Source organism: Bombina bombina, chromosome 2, assembly GCF_027579735.1.
Source record: "Bombina bombina isolate aBomBom1 chromosome 2, aBomBom1.pri, whole genome shotgun sequence".
NCBI lineage: Eukaryota > Metazoa > Chordata > Amphibia > Anura > Bombinatoridae > Bombina > Bombina bombina.
Window position 1 is genome coordinate 141091656 of NC_069500.1, and position 7674 is coordinate 141099329.

Below are 7674 nucleotides of genomic sequence, written 5' to 3' on the forward strand. Positions count from 1 at the left end.
GCTGCCTTAGAGATTTAAAGACACATGCACACTCCTGTCAGAGTATCTAATTTCACTCTTCAACAAAGGATACCAAGAGAACAAAGCACATTTGATAATAGAAGTAAATTGGAAAGTTGTTATTTTCATGGTCTATCTGGATCATAAAAGTTTAATGCATACTCTGCTGCCATCAACTGCTCAACACTGCTGCCATATAGTTCTTTAGACATGTGCACACTATCTACCTAGGTATTCTCTTTAACAAAGAATACCATTGGAACAAAGTATATTTAATAATAGAAGTACAATATTCTCTATCTGGACTATGAAATATATTTTAGGATTCATTTTCCCGACTAATCAGTGATCATGATGTATGAAATTAATTATTTCATTCATTTTATAATATGTTTAATCCTCCCAAAATGCAACTGCAATCATAAACCCATAAATGAACATTTAGATAGATGATGGTATTTAAGTTTATGTTATACAGGTTAAAGTTGGATTTGAAGTATATTGTTAAAAATATGACAAATGTCTTTAAAATCTGTGAGTCAGCCCAAAAAGTTGTGTGTGTGTATATGTAAAGGACTAGAGACGAGAGGTCACAGAAAACAATAATTATTTGTATATAACAGCGCCATCTATTGGATGTAAACAAATAAACTTCAAAGGGAAATGAAACTCAATTTTTTTTGTATTTGAATCAGATAGAACACACAGTTTTAAACAACGTTCTAATTTACTTCTATTATGAAATGTTCTTTGATCTCTTGGTATCTTTTGTTTAAAAGCAGGACATAAGCTCAGGAGCATGCAAGTGCCTGGATCTCTATATGGCAGCAGTATTGCAAGAATGTTATCCATTTGTAAGAACACTAGATGGCAGCAATATTTCCTGCCTTGCAGTGCTCCAAACATTTTCCTAGGTATCTCTTCAACACAAATATCATGGGAACGAAGCAGACTTGATAATAGAAGTAAATTGGAAACTTTTTTGTTAAATCGTATGCTCTGTTTGAATCACAAAAGAACATTTTTGGGTTTCATTTCCCTATAACAGAAAAAATGGTTATTGCTGCATTGGTCCTACAGAGAATGTTCCTTTTAGTAGATTGAGATACCTTTTAATGGCCCAACAAAATCAAGTTTTTTGTTTTCCATAAGGTTTCAGCCCTCGCAGGTCTCTTCTTCAGATGTAAATATATTTATAGTAAAATAGATTAAAACCGGGACCAAAATAATTCACAAAATGTAATCATTCAGGAGCTCTGAACAGAGGGCAATCAATGTGTTAAATCACTGATGTGTGAGCAGCCAGACATGCTATAATAGCAGCAGTTTTGGTCTAACAATGCTTAAATTGAAGCTTCTGCAAGTCAGAAGCTCTTGCTGTTTGGTTGCTCCAACACAGTATGAGAATGGTGTTATTATCAAGGCTGTGACAGCAGAGAGAGGTGCACGCAGGGCTGTGCCTTATCTACAGTGCACATCAGTACCCAGAGCAATACCTTGCATATGGCCCTCTGGCCCAGGGGCGTATTACCGCCTAGGCACACTAGGCCCGTGCCTAGGGCAGCAGCTTGGGAGGGCAGGCACTTTTTGGACCCTTTGTAGAAAGTAGTCTGACTCCACCTCCCACAGATGCCCACCCGAAAAAAATTCCCTCAAAAGGAAAGTTATTTTAGCGCTTTTGTGAGTCGCTTATTACTCTGCACTAACACAAACAACTGACTGTGGGAACTATGGTTGTAAGTATTGCTTCCGGGTAAGGAGGATTTCTGGTACATGCTGCAGCAGTGATGGGGAAGAGAAGTCGCGTCGCTAGTAATTAGTCTGCCCATTAGCTGCAGTAGTATGATGGCCCCTTCTACCGGAGAGTTCAGTGAGCAGCAGTCCCAGCCGCAGCATATGAATGTGCAGGTACAACTGTATGCGCCCAGGAGCAGTAATACCCAGGCACATCCCTGTGTTTGCAAAGCTTCTTTTTGTTACAGACATGTGCAGGTGCCGGCTGCCAAATATTCGCTAACACAAATATTCAGTCCATTTATGTGATCATGAGCTGTAAAATAATTTGTATGGCCGAGCATACTGCTGACATGCAAGTCGCCGTTAGTAAAAAGAAGTGTGTGGTTACCTCTTCACTTTTAAGAAGCCTATAAGTTGCACTGCACATCTTATGTCTTAGCTACATATGGATGTAGCTGTGCAAGCAGAACAGTAACAGCTGCAGTATAGAAATGAGAGAGAGAGAGAACATAATTTATGTAAGAATTTACCTGATAAATTCATTTCTTTCGTATTGGCAAGAGTCCATGAGCTTGTGACGTATGGGATATACATTCCTACCAGGAGGGGCAAAGTTTCCCAAACCTCAAAATGCCTATAAATACACCCCCCACCACACCCACAATTCAGTTTAACGAATAGCCAAGAAGTGGGGTGATAAGAAAGGAGCAAAAGCATCAACAAGGAATTGGAATAATTGTGCTTTATACAAAAAAAAAATCATAACCACCATAAAAAGGGTGGGCCTCATGGACTCTTGCCAATATGAAAGAAATGAATTTATCAGGTAAGTTCTTACATAAATTATGTTTTCTTTCATGTAATTGGCAAGAGTCCATGAGCTAGTGACGTATGGGATAGCAAATACCCAAGATGTGGAACTCCACGCAAGAGTCACTAGAGAGGGAGGGATAAAAAAAAGGCAGCCAATTCCGCTGAAAAAAGAATACACAACCCAAATCAAAAAGTTTTAATCTTATAAAGAAAAAAACTAAAATTATAAGCAGAAGAATCAAACTGAAACAGCTGCCTGAAGAACTTTTCTACCAAAAACTGCTTCTGAAGAAGAAAAAACATCAAAATGGTAGAATTTTGTAAAAGTATGTAAAGAAGACCAAGTTGCTGCTTTGCAAATCTGATCAACAGAAGCTTCATTCTTAAAAGCCCAGGAAGTAGAAACTGACCTAGTAGAATGAGCCGTAATCCTCTGAGGTGGGGATTTACCCGACTCCACATAAGCATGATGAATCAAAAGCTTTAACCAGGAAGCCAAAGAAATAGCAGAAGCTTTCTGACCTTTCCTAGACCAGAAAAGATAACAAATAGACTAGAAGTCTTTCTGAAATCTTTAGTAGCTTCAACATAATATTTCAAAGCTCTTACCACATCCAAAGAATGCAAAGATTTTTCCAAAGAATTCTTAGGATTAGGACACAATGAAGGGACAACAATTTCTCTACTAATGTTGTTGGAATTCACAACCTTAGGTAAAAATTTAAATGAAGTCCGCCAAACCGCCTTATCCTGATGAAAAATCAGAAAAGGAGACTCACAAGAAAGATCAGATAATTCAAAAACTCTTCTAGCAGAAGAGATAGCCAAAAGAAACAATACTTTCCAAGAAAGTAACTTAATGTCCAAAGAATGCATAGGCTCAAACGGAGGAGCCTGTAAAGCTCTCAAAACCAAATTAAGACTCCAAGGAGGAGAGATTGATTTAATGACAGGCTTGATACGAACCAAAGCCTGCACAAAACACCGAATGTCAGGAAGGAAGGATTAGCAGGAAGGAAGATTAGCATTTTTCCTGTGAAAAAGAACAGAAAGAGCAGAGATTTGTCCTTTCAAGGAACTTGCAGACAAATCCTTATCCAAACCATCCTGAAGAAACTGTAAAATTCTAGGAATTCTAAAAGAATGCCAAGAGAATTTATTAGAGGAACACCATGAAATGTAAGTCTTCCAAACTCGGTAATAAATCTTTCTAGACACAGATTTACGAGCCTGCAACATAGTATTGATCACCGAGTCAGAGAAACCTCTATGACTAAGCACTAAGCGTTCAATCTCCATACCTTCAAATTTAATGATTTGAGATCCTGATGGAAAAACGGACCTTGAGATAGAAGGTCTGGCCTTAACGGAAGTGGCCAAGGTTGGCAACTGGACATCTGAACAAGATCCGCATACCAAAACCTGTGTGGCCATGCTGGAGCCACCAGCAGTACAAACAAACGTTCCATTATGATTTTGGAAATCACTCTTGGAAGATATAAGCAGGTTGATAATTCCAAGGAAGTGACAACGCATCCACTGCTTCCGCCTGAGGATCCCTGGATCTGGACAGATACCTGGGAAGTTTCCTGTTTAGATGAGAAGCCATCAGATCTATTTCTGGAAGCCCCCATATCTGAACAATCTGAAGAAACACATCTGGGTGCAGAGACCATTCTCCCGGATGTAAAGTCTGGCGACTGAGATAATCTGCTTCCCAATTGTCTAAACCTGGTATATGAACTGCAGAGATTAGACAGGAGCTGGATTCCGCCCATGCAAGTATCCGAGATACTTCTTCCATAGCTTGAGGACTGTGAGTCCCACCTTGATGATTGACATACGCCACGATTCTCTTTTCAGAAGAGGCTAGAACTGAAGAGCTCTGAAGATCGCACAGAGTTCCAAAATATTGATTGGTAATCTCGCCTCTTGAGATTTCCAAACCCCCTGCGCTGTCAGAGACCCCCAGACAGCTCCCCAACCTGAAAGACTCGCATCTGTTGAAATCACAGTCCAGGTTGGACGAAGAAAAGAGGCCCCTTGAACTAAACGGTGGTGATTTAACCACCAAGTCAGAGATAGTCGAGTATTGGGATTTAAGGATATCAATTGTGATATCTTTGTATAATCCCTGCATCATTGATTCAGCATACAAAGCTGAAGAGGTCTCATGTGAAAATGAGCAAAGGGGATCGCGTCCGATGCTGCAGTCATGAGACCTAAAACCTCCATGCACATAGCTACTGAAGGGAATGATTGAGACTGAAGGTTCCGACAAGCTGAAACCAAATTCAGACGTCTTTTGTCTGTTAGAGACAAAGTCATGGATACTGAATCTATTTGGAATCCTAAAAAGGTTACCCTTGTCTGAGGAATCAAAGAACTTTTTGGTAAATTGATCCTCCAACCATGTTCTTGAAGAAACAACACAAGTTGATTCCTGTGAGATTCTGCAGAATGTAAAGACTGAGCTATCTCCTTGGTCTAGATTCAAAAATTGTGAACTGGGTGGAATGCTGGCTTAAGGACAGAAAACAAAGTGTCTTAGTAAATGGAGTTCATTCAGCAGAGGGGGCTGGTACTAGTGGTGTTCCTCAGGGGTCAGTTCTGGGGCCTTGTTTGTTTAACATATTTATCTGCGATATCAGCAAAGGGCTACAGGGGAAAGTATGTCTCTTTGCAGATGATACAAAAATTTGTAACAGAGTGGATGTTCCAGGGGGGGGGGTAGACAAAATGAGAAGTGATATACAACAATTGGAGGATTGGACAAACAACTGGGATCTAAAGTTTACCACAGCAAAGTGTAAAATTATGCATTTAGGGAAGAAAAATCCAAATGTTAATTACAGACTCAATGACACTTTACTGACTGTTACAGATGAGGAACAGGACTTGGGAATTATTATTTCAGATGATTTAAAACTTAGTAAACAATGTAGTAATAAGCGAGTAAGGCTAGCAGAATGCTAGAAATAGTAAGGTTCTTATGCCACTTTATAGATCATTAGTTAGGCCTCATCTTGAGTATTGTGTGCAGTTCTGGAGGCCATATCTTCAGAAGGATATTAACAAACTTGAATCTGTGCAAAGGAGGGCTACCAAAATGGTACATGGTCTAAAAAATAAAACTTACCAGGATAGGCTCAATGACCTAAATATGTATAGCTTAGAGGAGAGAAGGGAAAGAGGTGATATGATAGCAACTTTCAAGTACATTAAAGGGTTTAGTAAAACTGAGGCTGTGGGTATTTTACATAAAATGGAAAATTCAAGAACAAGGGGTCATGAGCTCAAGCTAAAGGGTAGTAGATTCAGGAGTAATTTGAGGAAGCACTTCTTTACAGAAAGAGTGATTGATTTATGGAATAAACTTCCTCAAGAGGTAGTAGCAACAAACACTGTGGGGGACTTTAAAAATGCATGGGACAAGCATAAGGCTATCCTACGAACTAGATAAGTTTATACTGTTAGGTAAGGTCGGGCAGACTTGCTGGGCCTATGACTCTTATCTGCCGTCAATATCTATGTTTCTATATCGTCCAAATAAGGAAACACCGCAATACCCCGCTCTCTGATTACAGAGAGAAGGGCACAGAAAACCTTTGAGAAGATCCTTGGAGCTGTTGCTAGGCCAAAAGGAAGAGCAACAAATTGGTAATGCTTGTCTAGAAAAGAGAATCTCAGGAACTGATAGTGATCTGGATGAATTGGAATATGAAGATAAGCATCCTGTAAGTCTATTGTGGACATATAATGCCCTTGCAGAACAAAAGGCAGAATAGTCCTTATAGTCACTATCTTGAATGTTGGTATTCTTACATAACGATTCAAAATTTTTAGATCCAGAACTGGTCTGAAAGAATTCTCTTTCTTTGGTACAATGAACCGATTTGAATAAAACCCCAGACCCCGTTCCCGATATGGAACTGGCACAATTACCCCAAATGACTCCAGGTCTGAAACACATTTCAGGAAAGCCTGAGCCTTTACTGGGTTCACTGGAATGCGTGAAAGAAAGAACCTTCTCACAGGTTGTCTTATCTTGAAACCTATTCTGTACCCTTGAGAAACAATGTTCTGAATCCAATGATTTTGGACTGAATTGATCCAAACATCTTTGAAAAATCATAGCCTGCCCCCTACCAGCTGTGCTGGAATAAGGGCCGCACCTTCATGCGGACTTGGGGGCTGGTTTTGATTTTCTAAAAGGCTTGGATTTATTCCAGACTGGAGAAGGCTTCCAATTGGAAACCGTTCCTTTAGGGAAAGGGTCAGGCTTCTGTTCCTTATTCTGGCGAAAGGAACGAAAACTGTTAGCAGCCCTAAATTTACCTTTAGATTTTTTATCCTGAGGCAAAAAAGCTCCCTTCTCCCCAGTGACAGTTGAAATTATAGAATCCAACTGAGAACCAAATAATTTATTACCTTGGAAAGAAAGAGATAGCAACGTTAACTTAGAAGTCATATCTGCATTCCAAGATTTAAGCCATAAAGCTCTTCTAGCTAAAATAGCTAAAGACATATACCTGACATCAATTATAATGCTATCAAAAATGGCATCACAAATGAAATTATTAGCATGTTGAAGAAGCTTAACAATGCTATACACATTATGATCTGGCACTTGTTGCGCTAAAGCTTCCAACCAAAAAGTTGAAGCCGCAGCAACATCAGCCAAAGAAATAGCAGGCCTGAGAAGATGACCTGAACATAAATAAGCCTTCCTTAGAAAAGATTCAAGCTTCCTATCTAAAGGATCTTTAAAAGAAGTACTATCTGACGTAGGAATAGTAGTACGTTTAGCAAGACGTTTACTGGTTTTAATATCAAGAGGACTAGACTCCTCCATATCTAATGCAATCAACACCTCTTTAAGTAAAGAACGAATAAACTCCATTTTAAATAAATATGACGATTTGTCAGTGTCAATATCTGAGGCAGAATCTTCTGAACCAGATAAATCATCATCAGAGATAGATAAATCAGAATGCTGGCGGTCATTTAAAAATTCATCTAATTTATGAGAAGTTTTAAAAGACCTTTTACGTTTATTAGAAGGTGGTATAACAGACAGGGCCTTCTGAATAGAATTAGAAACAAATTCACTTACATTAACAG